General features: G+C 42.4%; 1 pseudogene; it reads right to left on the reverse strand.

The window, feature by feature from the left end:
• Positions 1–2770: 2770 nt before the first annotated feature.
• On the reverse strand, positions 2771–4008 carry LOC131910814 (forkhead box protein H1-like; annotated as a pseudogene).
• Between the last annotated feature and the right edge of the window lie 10456 nt (positions 4009–14464).

Raw genomic sequence — 14464 nt, forward strand, 5'->3', positions numbered from 1 at the left:
ATATTTTCCCCTCACTATTCTGTGGGTGAGCCTTGTTTCAAAGGATATCTTAGGTTTCTCAGTTACTCGGATTCCTGCTTCTCTGGTTGGGTATAATTGGTTGCCCAATGTTTACCCTGATGATCTCTTCATCTTAGCTCAGTTGCCCTGACTGTAGCATACAGTCAAATGTTATTTACTGTTTCCCACATCTGTCGGACTCAGCAGTGCAGTGTCTTGGGTGGAGGATGAATGATAGGCTAGTTTGCCATTCTTTCTGATGGTGTCAGCCATGCCAGGCGAACTCCAAAGTCTGCATCTCCATGTCTGATGTCAAAGCACTCTTCAGATATCCAACTCCTTTCAGCTTTGTGACTACAACACACGTCCCTCTCTTTTGGGCTGGATCCACACCCTGTTAGCAACTCGCCTTGGAAGGTATCCCACAATTCTGGCATCTCTAACATCTGGGGGTCTCCAATGAAATCCAGGCTTCATCATCACAGCTTCAGACAAAGGGACTCTCTGGGTCTCCATGCAGACACTTGATGATTGGGACAGTTAGTGTGAGCCATGACAGAACCTTGTCCCTACATTATTAAATTGTCTTAGTCAGTCTTCTATTGCTGTGAAGAGACACCATGACCACAGCAACTCTTATGTTGTGGAATAATCTTTTTGTACACTGTGAAGATGTCACTCTGGTTGGCTTAATAAAAAGCTGAATGACCAAAAGTTAGGCAGGATTCTAGGTACAAAGGATGCTAGGAAGAAGAAGAAGAGCAGAGTCACAGGGAGACATCAGGATGCAGAGCAAGCAGCTTGGGCATTACAAAGTAAAGGTAACCAAGCCACATCAAAGAACATAGATTAAAAGATATGGGTTAATTTGTTATAAGAGCTAGTTAGAAACAAGCCAAAGCTATCAGCCAAGATTTCATAATTAATAAGAAGTCTCTGTGTGGTTATTTGGGAGCTGGCAGGCAGGACAGAAAAATCTGCCTACACTCTCATAAAGGAAAACATTTACTTAAGGCTGGCTTATAGTTCATAGGTTTAGTCTATTATCATCATGGCAGGAAGCATGGTGACACGGTGCTGGAGAAGTAGCTGAGAGTTCTAGATCCAGATCAGCAGGCAGAAGGAAAAGAGAAAGACACTGTGCCTGGCTTGAGCATTTGAAATGCCAAAATCCACCCCCAATGACACACTTCCTCCAAAAAGACCACATCTACTCCAACAAAGCCACACTCCTAATTCCTGTCAAGTAGCACCATTCCCTAATGACCAGGCATTCAAACATACGTGTCTATGGGGAGCATTTCTAGTCAGACCATCACGACTGCTAAATGTGTTGGGGGGTTGGCATCGCAGGAATTTTGGAGATGGGTTCAAATGCTAATCAGCCCACTTATCAGTTTAATGAGATATTGAAGACACTGAAAATCATTGAACTAGCTGTGTGTGTGACATGAGAAAATCCTTTGCATGGCACAGTGGTTGTTAGGGTCAAATAATATAATGTAGAACAGAATGTTTTAGATGCAGTAGTCTGTACCATGTCCAGATTCCCTTACCTTCTAAAGAAAAGGAAGAGATGACTTCAGGTTATGACTCTTTTAGAAGCAATGCTTTTATTGTATGTGGCACTCAATTCTCAGCAGTGTAGTTGAGAGGGATGTTACCAAACAGCCATTTTAGAGAAGAGAATTCAAGACAGAATAGATGGACACATAGAAATAAGAGGAAAGAGCCTGGGAGATACCTCAGTGGGTAAGATGCTTGCTACACATGCAGAAGCATCTGAATCAGGTATCTAGCACACACATAAGAGTTGGGTGTGGTGGAGCTTGCCTGTAACCCTGGGGGAAGGGGACAGGGGTGGGTGGAACCATCTAGCTGAAATGGTAAGCTCCAGGTTCAGTGAGAAACTAGATCTCGAAAAATAAAGTGGAGAAGTAGCTGAAGACAATATCCAGACATCAGCCTCTGGCCTCCACATGTATCTGCATGCTCGAGCAGGCATAACACTACCTTGCAGGTAAACATTCAGTGAGAGCTAAGGTCAGACCCTCAAAAGACAATTCCAGTGTGAAGGGTCAGGTCCAGGGGGTTTCTGTTGCCACTGCTCTTGTTGCTGTCTCCCCTGTGCTCTCTGTCTTAGCTCAAGTGTCCTGTTAAACAAAAAGCATGAGGTAAGAATTAAATATAAGAGTCTATTGGAGAGGTATGATCTTCTGACACTGAGAGTGGAGGAAAAAGAAGCAGAGGCCACATGACATGTTATACCGGGTGAGTATTAGACGCTGTATGAGGTCATGAGTTTGCATCATGAGCCATGAAGAAACATGGCAGGTCACTTGTTCAGTGTACTTGTTTGTTCACAAAGGATGATGTTCTTTTTTTTCATGTTGTAAATTCTTTTACTGTGAATCTCTCCCCTACTTCCATCACCCCCAAATTATGCAAGGTCCAGTCTTTCATTTCCTAAACCCTTTCCCCCAAAAGGTACTACCTCCTACCCAGGCAGCTGATGGGACAAGACTTCAGATTGGACACACTTTGGGCTCTCCCTCCCCCAGCCTGGAGTCAAGAAACCATGGTGACAGAGGAATGGAGAGATGATGGCAGGAGGGCCTGAGAACATGGGATCAAGAAAGGAAGCACTAGCCTGAGCCCTGCTTCTCCAGACCTGGCCCTGTGTGGGGAAGAGTCAAGACATGGTTGGCCAGCCCTGCTGTGTCTAGCCGAGGCAAACCTTTTCTGGAGTAACCCACTTAAAGTTGTGGGTTTTCTGCAAGGCTGTGCCTGGTGTTTTAAAGCTGTTGCTGTGGACATGCTCCTAGCTCTGGCTCTCTATCAAGTTGGTGTCCAAGGGTGGAAGGGAAAAGCAGCCCCTGCCTGCCCTGAAATATTAAAGGCTGTACCAGGAAAGCAGCCAGCCCAGGGCAGGAGCAGACAGGTCCCAAGAGTGACTGACCCACACATCACAGATGCTCTTGCTGGGTGGTACCCTCTAGAGGAAGCAATCTAGATCACAGAGCAGGTCCTGGGACCCTTAAGATTCAGTACCTATGCTCCAGAAGGCTGGACTGATTGAAGATGGACACTGGGGACAAGAAGTGGGAGGTAGTGTGGCCAAGGGCATTACTACATTGGGAGTGTAGATGGGCAGGTAAGAGGTAGGTAGCTGTCCCCACAAGGAAGCTCTGCAACCCCCTGATGGACATTCACATGGGATCTGGGAAAACTCTGAAGTAAGTGGACAGGCCAGGTGCCTTGCTCTAGAGAGAGGAGAAGGCCTGATGACTTCCCCTTGGGAAATTCCCACCTCTATTCTTGTTGGCCCAGGAAGCGAGCAGGAGAGAGGGCTCAGAGGCTTCTCAGAGGAGTTAGGGAGTGCAATGCCTGCCCTTTCTTCCCCCTTGGACCAGATGCCTTTCTGAGCTGAGCTGTTCTATCTGGCTCACATAGGCTGCTGGGGCCATGTTGATCCTTTCCCAGGGTCCCCCAGCAGGGACTTGATGATGAAACCTTCTCTGGATGGTGGTGGGGGACTGGGTGGCTGATATGGCTGTCCATGGAGCACATGGGGGTGCAGGTCCTTGGCAAAAGCTCTGTGTGTGCCCTGGGTCTGCCATCGTAGGTACATGGCAGTGTTCTGCAGGTGCAGTGCCTCTGCTGGGATCAGGCCCATGTCCACTGCTCAGAAGTTGCCCTTGGCCTGAGGCTTCACAGGGTCCTTGGGCACCTTGCAGAAGCACCGGATAGAGGATCAGTTATGGCGGATAGAGTCTTTCCAACTCTCAAAATCGTCCCTGAAGAAGGGGAACACTGCCTGGACCTGACAGATGATCTGGGCCAGCTTCAGCCTGAGGAAAGGTGTGGCCTGAATTATCAAGACGATCATGGCCAAGTAGGTGTAGGGAGGGCTTGTCATGCTGCAGGTACCTCTTTTTCTCCTCTTGGGGACTTCAAGGGAGACTCTGCCTTTGGAAGCCTCAGATGAGAGTTGTTGAAAGGCCCCATGCAAGGGAGGCAGCCCTCCACAAAGGATGTTCTTACAAAGACATATTGGCCAGCACTCAGGAGGCAGAGCCAGGTGGATCTCTGTGAGTTTTAGGCCAGCCTGGTCTACAGAGTGAGTTCCAGGACAGGCACCAAAACTACATGGAGAAACCCTGTCTTGAAAAATAAACAAACAAACAAACAAACAATCAAAAAGACATATTGGTGAATCTGCACCTTGAAACAGTCAGAGAGTAGGTGAGGGAAGGAAGGCTTTTGACTTCCTATCACTTGTTTTCCATAGGTAAAAATTTGACAACTCGAAAAATTAACTACCCTCCATTCCCAGGTTGACTGATCTGCTGTCCCCTTGGCAGTTACTTGGGGACATCAGGTCATACACCCTACAACAGTGGCAGGAATGGTAAAATCTCTAAGTACACAAGTGCTTAACCAGATCACATGGACATACCCCCATGGAGAAGAGCCAGATCCTGAACAGGCAATAATGGGACTCAGGAAATGAAGCCATGTAGACCTAAGCTGAGGAGTGGTTGTAGGGTCTGTCAGAGTGATATTCATGAGTAGTCTCTCAGAAAGGTAGGCACAGTGGGGGCTGAGGTGGACAATCAGCTGGGGGTCCAAGAGACTAGGGCACCAGGAGAACCAGAAAAGGTACATAGAAAGTATTCTATATAGACGTCTTTATTCATTGTCTTTTGGTGCCTACTAGGTACCAATAACCCGCTAGACTGTGAGAATTTAAATAGATAGATAGATAGATAGATAGATAGATAGATAGATAGCTGCATTAAGTCATGGCTGCTTCCCCAAAGACACTCATAGCTCTATGAATACACCAGACACAAGAGCAATCATTGCAGTATAAAGTAAAGCACCATTTTTCAGATGTATACATAGTGGGGGCATAATAACGACATACAATGAAGGAAGTGTTACTGCTCCTGTAGGTAGGCAAAGGAGCCCACTGATGAGGGCTGGGCTCCCTCACAAAGTGGTGGATGTCATATCTCTGAGGAACAACTGTTGGCCAAATACAAAACTAATAAGCCAGAGAAAAGATAAAGGCACCTGGAAGGTGAACTAGGTGACTATTAAGGTCATCCTAGTTCAAGAGCTCTAAATTCTTGTGATATATTGGCAGTTGACCTCATGAAACATAGAGCTTGGTTGGTTAGAAACTTCCATTAAATGTGTAATTTGAGGGTCCCTCCCATATAGGCTGACAGCTTTATTTCAATTTTGCTAAGACCACACCTTAGACACTACCCACTTATGTCATAAGCATATGCCTTTGCCCTAAAGTGGCAGAAGGGCAAAGGGATACTGACTACCATATTCCTTCTGCTTTGGGAGAAACAGTTCATATCAGCAAGGACCAATAGAAAATAAAATGCCAGCCAATATAGCAACAAAATTGTAAAGATCTCTAAACTAACCTTTAAAAAAAATACATGAAAAAGCATAGATTTTTTTTTTTGTTGTTTTTTGTTTTTCAAGACAGGGTTTCTCTGTGTAGCTTTGGCACCTTTCCTGGAACTCACTCTGTAGACCAGGCTGGCCTTGAACTCACAGAGATCCGCCTGCCTCTGCCTCCTGCGTGCTGGGATTAAAGGCGTGTGCCACCACCGTCTGCCTGCATAGAATTTTTTTTATCTTTTATTTATTTAATGCTGAATGCTGTTTATTGAAGGAGGGAAGAGGTCTTAAATACAGGCTTACAGCAAAATGGGAGAACCCTGAGGGCAGAAGTTTACTACAGATGTTTTACAATCTTGCATCTAAGCTGCTACCGCCCGTTATGCAGGATACACAGACAAGGAACTTCCCTTAAGCATTCAGGAGGGTGGAACCCAGCAGGGAATTAGCATAGGGGGATATCAAGGTCAAGGTCAGCAAGCAAGGCAACAGTTACCCAAAATGGGGGTCAGGACCCTACAGGTCCCCCTTTTACTAAAAAATGAGCTTCTGACTTAGGTTGCGTGGGACGTCAGCAGGTCACTTTACCCATCATGGAGATGCCTGCCCAGGCCACACAGGCATTCTATCTTAGGTTGGTGAGCGCCCCCCAGGCATTACCCATCTCTGAATACTCATTATCATACAGGCTCAATTGTGTGTGAGCTGCAGAGTTAACTGCTGCCAAAGATCTCAAAGTGGCACTGGGCTTGCAATCTGTGTGTTTGACACAGAAAAGAACAACAGAGGTCCTATCCCACCCATAGCCAGTAGGCTAAAAGCAACTGAGCCATTCCCTTCCTTAACGAGCCTTACTGCAAATTGGAGTCCTTGTAAGATGGTATCCCAAAAGCAAATGGAACTTGAGTTTATAAATTTATAATTTTCAAAGCCAATCAAAATGTATATAACTATTGAATTAAATTTATCATGCCCAATAGAATGAAAGATTAACTAACTGTGGTAGCTACTTTTGCTGCTGTGCTAGCTGTAGTAAGCAATTATGAAATGGTAATCCCAGAAACAGTAGCAGCGGTGGCCGCCACTGCTATAACAGCAACAATGGCAGCAGCAATGTCAAATTCTCTTCTGGAGTGTGTGGACATCCACTGGCATGGATACAACTCCAGGAACACAAACCACCAAGGCCCATTTTTCTTGATCCCAGCACAACTTAGCTGGCAACTCTGCAAAAGATCAACTAAGAAAAAACCATAAAGAAAAAACAGGCAGCTCATAAGGAGCATAACTAATGGTCTTATAATGTCTACATTCAGGTTCACAAATTTTAAGGTATCTTCAAAGGGGGGCTAAATGAATTTCAGGAGGCCAATAAATGTTGCACAGAGCCACTCCTGAAAAGTAGGTCCTACACCAGCTTGAAGAGGATTGTGAAAATGAAAAGGCTTAGCTGAAATGCTACTGTTAACAAATGGAGGTCAGTGACCTTCAGGGTTATCTTTAATCTCCAAGGTGTCTGGGTGACACGTTCTCAAACATACTTGAAAAAGCAGTTACCATACATTACCTTCTGGAGAATCCAACCACATGGCTGCAGTTCCTAGGCTTACATTAATGCTTGCCAAAGCTGGCCATATTAGGCTCTCAAATAATATAAAATACCTTGGGATAACACTAACTAAACAAGTGAAAGACCTTTTTGATAAGAACTTTAAATCACTAAAGAAAGAAATTGAAGAAGATATCAGAAAATGGAAGGATCTCCCATGCTCATGGATAGGTAGGATTAACATAGTAAAAATGACAATCTTACCAAAAGCAATCTACAGATTCAATGCAATCCCCATCAAAATTCCAACACAATTCTTCACAGACTTGGAAAGAAAAATACTCAACTTCATATGGAAAAACAAAAGACCCAGGATAGCTAAAAGAATCCTAGATGATAAAGCAACCTCTGGAGGCATCACCATCCTTGACCTCAAGCTCTACTATAGAGCTATAATAATAAAAACAGCTTGGTACTGGTATAAAAACTGACATATGAACCAATGGAATCGAATTGAAGACCCTGACATTAACCCATGCACATATGAACACCTGATTTTTGACATAGAATTTTTATGCATTCAAAAAAGTGAGGGCTAGAGAGATGGAAAAGCATGTACTGCACAAGCATGAAGACATGAGATTAAATCCTCAGCAGCACAGCAATGAACACATGCAATTCTAGCCCTGGAAAGTAGAGACAGGAAAATCCCCAGGTCTCACTGATCAGCCAGTTTAACCAAAGCTGTGATTTCTAAGCTCAGTGAGAGACTCTGTCTTAAAAAATATGGTGAAGGGCACTCGAGAAGACATCTAACGTCCACCTTTGACCTTACATGAGTGTACACCCTACTCCTAGTACCAGCTCTGTCTTGGTTACTGTTCTATTGCTGTGAGAAGACACCTTGACCAAGACAACTCTTATAAAGGAAAGAATTTAATTGAGGGCTTGCCTAGAGTTTCAGAGGGTCAATCCATTATCATCCTGTCAGGGATCGTGGCAGCAGACAGGAAGACATGGTGCTAGAGAAGTTGAGGACTTTGCATCCTGATCTGCACTCAGCAGGGAGAGAGACTGGGCCTAGTATAGGCTCTTGAAACCTCAAAGCCCATTCCCAATGACACTCCTCCTCCAACCTGGTGTGCTGGCTCATGTCTATATATCTAACACTGGGGAGACTAAAGCAGAAGGTTCAGGAGTTGGAGGACAGCATGCCTACATAATGAGACATTGTCTAAAAATAATAATTAAAAGGCATCAAATAATATATTTTAATAAGTTGAGAAATATGAACATTTTTAGATAAAAGAGCTTAGAATAAAATATCAATTCTTATTGAATTAATCTATAAGTTCAATATGTTTCCAATAAAAAATCCAGAATTCTTTGAAGGAATTTGAAAACTTGATTATAAGATCTATATTGAAGAAGAATGTACATGAATAACAAAATCAATTTTTAGACAAAAAGTATAGTATCTGTACTATATGATAGTAAGATGTACTATATATATGGTATATGTGTGTGTGTGTGTGTGTGTGATATTATATATATGGTGGTTGTTTTATTTTGTTTCTTGAAACAGAGTTTCCCTGTGTAGCTCCGGCTGTCCTGAAATTCAGAGATCTGCCTGCCTCTACCTCCAGAGTGCTAGTATTAAAGGTGTGCACAACCACTGCCCAGCTCAAAATATTTTTATACAGATACAGAAACAGGGTTGGGGAGATGGCTCAGTGGTTAAGAATGCTTTCTGCTCTTGCAGAGGACCCAAGTTCAGTTCCCAACACTCACATGAGGTGTCTCACAACTTTCTGTAATACCAGTTCCAAGGGATCCAACTCCTCTGGCCTCTGTAGGCACTCATATGTACATACCCATACTTATAATTACAACTAAAAATAAAATAAATCTTTAATTTAAAAATATACAGAAGCAGAGTAAATGATCAATGGAACAGGACAGAGAGCTCTGAAAAAAATGCCAGTAAACAGGAAACCATCATGAGTCAGTGAGAAATCCTAGCAATTAGTGAATAAGAGAATTAAAAACATGGAAACATGTAAAGAAAGGGAGGGGGCACCTGGGTCATTGTTCTGCATAAGTGGGGACATATGGTTAACTCTACACTCAACTTCTGAGTTAGTAAAGAAAAAAGTCTATGAGTCCCTTACTGAAGATAGGATCAGAGTCTCATCCTTAAATATGACATCCACTCCAAGGGACAAGACAAGCATCATTTAAGTTTTTCAATTCTAAACCAGGATCTAAAGAAGAAAGTGTCTAAGTGTTCTTAACTAGTTTAACCATCTGTGGTTAGGAGCATTAGGTCTGACAAGGCTGCTCCATGTTCATTCCTCTGGGATGGAGGAAATTACTCAGGAAAAAGGCTCTGAGCTCAGCAAAGACCACTCCCAGTGGATTGATGTACTACATAGATGACCTTTGCCACATAACTAAGGACCTGGGTTTTAAACAGAAAGAGGAAGTAAAGTGATATCACTTAAGACTCTAGCATCTTTCCTTCTACTGCATATCTTAGAGGTTTGATTTTTTAACACATAAAATGTTAAAGCTTAGCTGGAACTTAGAGAGTATCTAGTCTCCATCCTTGGTTCTTTGTCTTGTTACTAGGACTACATGGAGCTAAAAACCAAGATAGCATGACACTAAACACACTATCAATTGAGAATGCTATCAGATCTCAGATTCCTAGTTCAAGACTTCTCATCTTGAAGCTACCTTAGAATTAGCCAAGAGTCTCCTTAACCCAGCATACTAAATATATATAATCTCCTAAACAGAAATTAAAATCATACTATAATCTGTATTCTCTGCTGTGAGATGGTCTTTCTGTATGCTGTGAATATGTGTTGCTACTACTAGTTAATAAAGAAGCTGCTCTGGCCTATGGCAAGACAGGTTATAGCCAGGTGGGAAATCCAAGCAAAGATACAGGGAGAAGAAAGGCAGAGTGAGGGAGACACTACAGGCTTCTGGGGGAGCAAGATATAATGGAACACAGGTAAAGCCATGAGACATGTGACAATACATAGATTAATAAAAATGGGTTAATTTAAGATAAAAGAGCTAGTTAGCAATAAGCCTGAGCCATAGATGAAACAGTTTGCAATTAATATAAGCCTCTGTATGTTTATTTGGGACAGAGCAGCTACGGAACACAGGAAAACTTCTGGCTACATTTGGCGCTCAATGTGGGACACAAACTTACAATCCTGAGATTAGGAGTCCATGCTGTACCGACTAAGCTAGCCAGGCAGAATGGAGGACAATGACAGCTGTTTACTTGGTTCTGTATCTGTGAGTGTATTTTTCCCCATTTCGTATCTTAATAAATCCTTGACTCCTTAAACAGACCCTTATGGGTTTCACATAAGAATCCTCTCTCAAATTTATATCTTTTGATCCATGAGATATTTAGTGAGTAGATCAAGGTTCTGACCCCAGTCAAGCATCCTCAAAAAAATTCAACTAATGTTCCAGCTAACTCCCCATTTCAGTGGTCAAAATATCCTGCCTTCTAGTCCCCAGAAAATTCCTCATACGTGAGCTCCCCTCTCTGCTCTGGTCCTATGCTTCCTTCCCACCCTAGTAACTGGGGAGGCTCTCACTAACAGGCACACAGGCTAGTATTCAAGCTGGAAGAAGTTGGAGTTATAATTTTAGAGTTGGAAGAGGACATGGAGGTAGGTCATCAAGCAAGCCCCTTGAATTTTACAGGTGGGGAAACTGAGGCAAAGAACAGTTGAGAGGTTCAAAGAGAGAAAAAAAAATGGTAAGCATAGCAAGGCTGTTTTCTGATGCCTTTCGTTGTCTTTACCATAACTATATTCAAACTGTTTCTATCTGAAAGCAGAGGGCTCAACTGAGTGAAATCAGAGCCATCACCGCAGAAATAAAGTTGTGTGTGTGTGTGTGTGTGTGTGTGTGTGTGTGTGTGTGTGTTTTAAATAGTTTATAAAGATGCTGCTGGTTCCCACCCATGTTCTTGAGGCATCACAACTTCAGCATGTTCCAGCCCAGTTCCAACTGCCCCTGTGTGCCTCTTCCCCATCTGCCATAGCCTAAGTGTCATTAACCTCTTGGGCTGGGATATTAAACCCAATAGCCCTAGATCAATGACTGGCAGAAAGTGATGTATTCATATGCTAGCCTCATCCCCTTTGATGGGAGAACTTTGAGGTAAGCTTTCTACTCTGGTTCAGTTTCCCCCACAGGATTAAGCTCCAGTGGGAAGTAGCGGGCTGGGAAACACATCCTTCCTAGCTCCTCCCATTCCTATTGTACTCTCTCTACCCTCCTGATGGTACTTCCTACACCTCCCATATCACCACTTGTACTTGAATTCGCACACTGGGGTCTATGTCTAGAGAACTCAAAGAATGCTTCTTTTAAGAAATGTGAATTCCCTCTGACCTTGGGAATGAAGTGCACTCTCAGGTAGGCTGTTAGGTTAATTAAAAACAAAAACAAAAACAAAAAAACTTCAGCAACTTAAAAACTTTCTCATAGTCTGGGAAAGTTGGGTGACTTCTCAACCACCAGTGGCCATTCTGGGGTTCCTACCCCTACCATCATGTGGCTCTAATATCTAATATATAATTAATATTTTCAACCCTATTCTATGAGGAACATGGAGAAAAGTGAAAATGAATGGAAAAATTTGGGACTTACCAAGAGCCAAGACCAGAAGCATTGTATATTACTTCCTTCAATATTGTATTGGACAGAATTCTGTCATACGATCTTACTGAATGCTAGAGAGTAGGATTTATAACATTTTCTGTGTCTGGGGAAAGGAAAGAGCATAGTGAAAACACACCGTTGTCTTTATGACCGGCTTTCAGCACATTGCCTGAACTTAGAATCATGGACTCTGATTTGCAGGCATCGCCCCAATCAGGGAGAAGTATTGCCCAGTGGCAACAACCCCTCCCAACTTTTGTCCTCATCTCCTGAAGTTTCAACTCCTGTTGATTCCATTTACAAAGCTTTGGATAGCTTTCAGTCATTCAGTTAACATATGGCATTTGAATACCTTCTATGTGTCAGGCTGTATGCTGGTCACTAAAGAAAAGCCAGTAACTAAACTGAGCAATGTTTGTGGCTGCAGCAATAAATTTTTCAGGAACCTTTGCTCATCATATAGTGGAAACTAGGATCTATGTTACCAGCTCTCCTGGGAGTTCTGGACCTTCCTCCAGCCCTAATTTTCTATGCTGAGCCATTCTTGAATCTGGACTTTTGCTAGACTAAGTTTCCCTCTTGGGGTTCTACCAAGTTCCTCCATTTCCTCTGGGACCACATCTCTCAAAACCTAGATGATATCTAAAGATTGTACCATTATTCTGACTCACTCTGACTCATTGGTCAGCACACTATGGCCCACAAACCAAATCCGGCTCCTCTGCACCTATTTTTTTTCTTAGCCTGTGAGCCATGAATATTTTTTTTTTACATTTTCAAATGGATGGAAAACACAATTAACAAAAAAAGAGTAGTATTTCAGGACATGTGAAAATTATATGAAATTCAAATTTGACTGTTCATAATAAAACTTTATTAAAATATAGCTGTGCTCATTCATTTACATCTTATCTGTGGCTGCTTTCACATGTGTTGAAAGAGCTGAACATTTGCTGGCAGAGACCATATGACTCATGAAACCCAAACTGTTTATGATCAGGACCTTTACAGAAAAATTCTGACAACCTCTGTTGCAATTAAAGATTGATATTTTCTTTGGTTGTGAATGAAGACAACCAGCCACAGGAACTGTGACATTTTTACCAACAGAATTCTCAGACATCCTCAGTTGCCACATGTCTTAAGACAACACTTGAACTCATTTTTCAAAATTAGAACAATTGTTAGAGCATTCATTTTTGTCAATTTTTGTAAAGGGTCTCACAAAACCTACATTGGGCTTAAATTTTCTGGGTAGCTGAGGGTGACTTTAAACTTATCCTTCTACTTCCTCAAGTGCTAGGATTACAGCTGTGTACCACCATACCCAGGATATATGGAGCCGGGACTTGAACCCATCACTCACACAGGTTAAGGATACATTCTACCTGCTAAGCTATAATACCATTCCTAGACCTACTATTTTAACCACTCTAAAATGTTAAAAATAAATAAATAGGGGTTGGGGATTTAGCTCATTGGTAGAGCGCTTACCTAGCAAGTGCAAGGCCCTGGGTTTGGTCCTCAGCTCTGAAAAAAATATAAATAAATAAATAAATAAATAAATAAATAAATAAATAAATAAATAAATAAATACAGGCTAAGATCAACTCAGTGATAGACTACATGCTTAGCATTCTAAATTCAATTCACAACATGCAAAGATAAATAATGTTAAGCACACATTATTATATCATATAGATGAGGGTTTTAAAAACATTTTCATAACCATTTTCAATATGATTGTAATGTTATAGATTTTGGTTTGAACATCTGAAAAAAATATTGCTCTGGCCAGGCACATGAATAATCCAGTAGTCCCAGAACTTGTGTGTGTGTGGGGGGGGGTGCTAGTGCAAGAGGCCCACTTGAGTTCAGAAAATTGAGGCTAACCTGAGCAACATCATGAGATCCTATCTCATAAAACAGCTACTCTGCAGGAGAAAGAGAATTCATCTGTCAGCGTCCTGATTCCCAGCCCTGGCCAGCTCCAGGGTCGGGCCACCTACATGTATTCCAGCTACTCACTGGGAACTCAGAGTTTGTGTGACAGCTTGTGTGACCTCTCTGATTCCATGTTATCACCTGACATTTGGGATTATCAGCAGAACCCGTTTTTTTCCTCCAGCCCCGTTGTGGTTCCCATCGTTGCCTAGACAATGGTTCTACCATGTCCTTTGACTCAGAATCTTTAACTCCCCAGCCACAGTTATCCAGAAAGACCCAGAGGGGCTTCAAGACTGGATGGAGTCCATGGACTCTAACAGAGACCCTGGATGTTCGCTACCAGGATGGAACCGAAGAGGAAGAGCAATCTCAAGGCCCGGAGACTGATGTCCTAAAAGGATGCCACCTTTGGCAACTCCTCATTTCCTAGGAGGACAGAACCTTTATGCAGCTAATCTATGTTCCCTAAACAGCTGACATTCACAGGGAGTTTGTTTATGCTTCACACAGAAATGCCACATTGACCTCATAGGACAGGACAGGCCTTCACTGACCTAAGCTCCACCATCCACAATATGGGTATTGGATCCAAAATCCTTATTGAGAATGATGGAAGGGTCAAGATAGTACTCTCAAGTAGTCAAATGACTACATTAAGTTATATACATATGGAACTTCCAAAATAAATATAGACTATATTAGTGATTACACACAATGCTCAAATCAGTAATGAAGTTAAGATCCATTTTGTTTGTTTGTTTTTTGTGTGTATCCATATGTGTGCATGTATATGTGTGTGTGTTTGTATGTATATACATTCATGTGTGTGTATGTGTA

The sequence above is a fragment of the Peromyscus eremicus genome, chromosome 5 (assembly GCF_949786415.1).
Source record: "Peromyscus eremicus chromosome 5, PerEre_H2_v1, whole genome shotgun sequence".
In the NCBI taxonomy this organism is placed as follows: Eukaryota; Metazoa; Chordata; class Mammalia; order Rodentia; family Cricetidae; genus Peromyscus; species Peromyscus eremicus.